This window comes from Meleagris gallopavo, chromosome 1, assembly GCF_000146605.3.
Source record: "Meleagris gallopavo isolate NT-WF06-2002-E0010 breed Aviagen turkey brand Nicholas breeding stock chromosome 1, Turkey_5.1, whole genome shotgun sequence".
Classification (NCBI taxonomy): Eukaryota; Metazoa; Chordata; class Aves; order Galliformes; family Phasianidae; genus Meleagris; species Meleagris gallopavo.
In genome coordinates, this window is record NC_015011.2 from 137,023,077 (window position 1) to 137,023,613 (window position 537).

The following is a 537-nucleotide window of genomic DNA, read 5'->3' on the forward strand; positions in this document are numbered from 1 at the left end:
TGTCCTACCCCTCTGATTTCATGAGCTCACATGTAACATAGAGATAGAGAAGGAGGAAACAGGAGCTGCATACAACAGGGGAAGGATAGCTGGGGGCTAGGAACAGGGTCTGCACCAGAGGGCGGTGGGCATGGAACGGGCTGCCCAGGGCTGTGGGCACGGCCCCGAGTGCTGGAGTTCACGGAGCATCTGGACATTGCTTTCAGACATAGGACTTGGATTTTGGGTGGTCCCCCCATCGACGCTCCCCATCCCCGCACACCGGTGCTGTGCCAGAAGCACGGGACACCCCGTGCACTGCCCGCCAGGCTCCAGCCAGTTCCGAGCCCCGAGCACGGGGGGGGGCCGCCTGCCAGTGCCGCAGCAGCACAAGAATCTCCCACTCCTCCTTTCCCCAACCCCGCCAGAAGGGGAGACCTCCGAGCGTTCGCAGGGCAGCACGCCGACCACCCCCAACGCCGACCCAGAGACCCCCGGCCGCTCGCGCTCTCACCTCTCGCAGCGCCCTGCGGCCGCCCCGCGCACCGTAACGTAGCA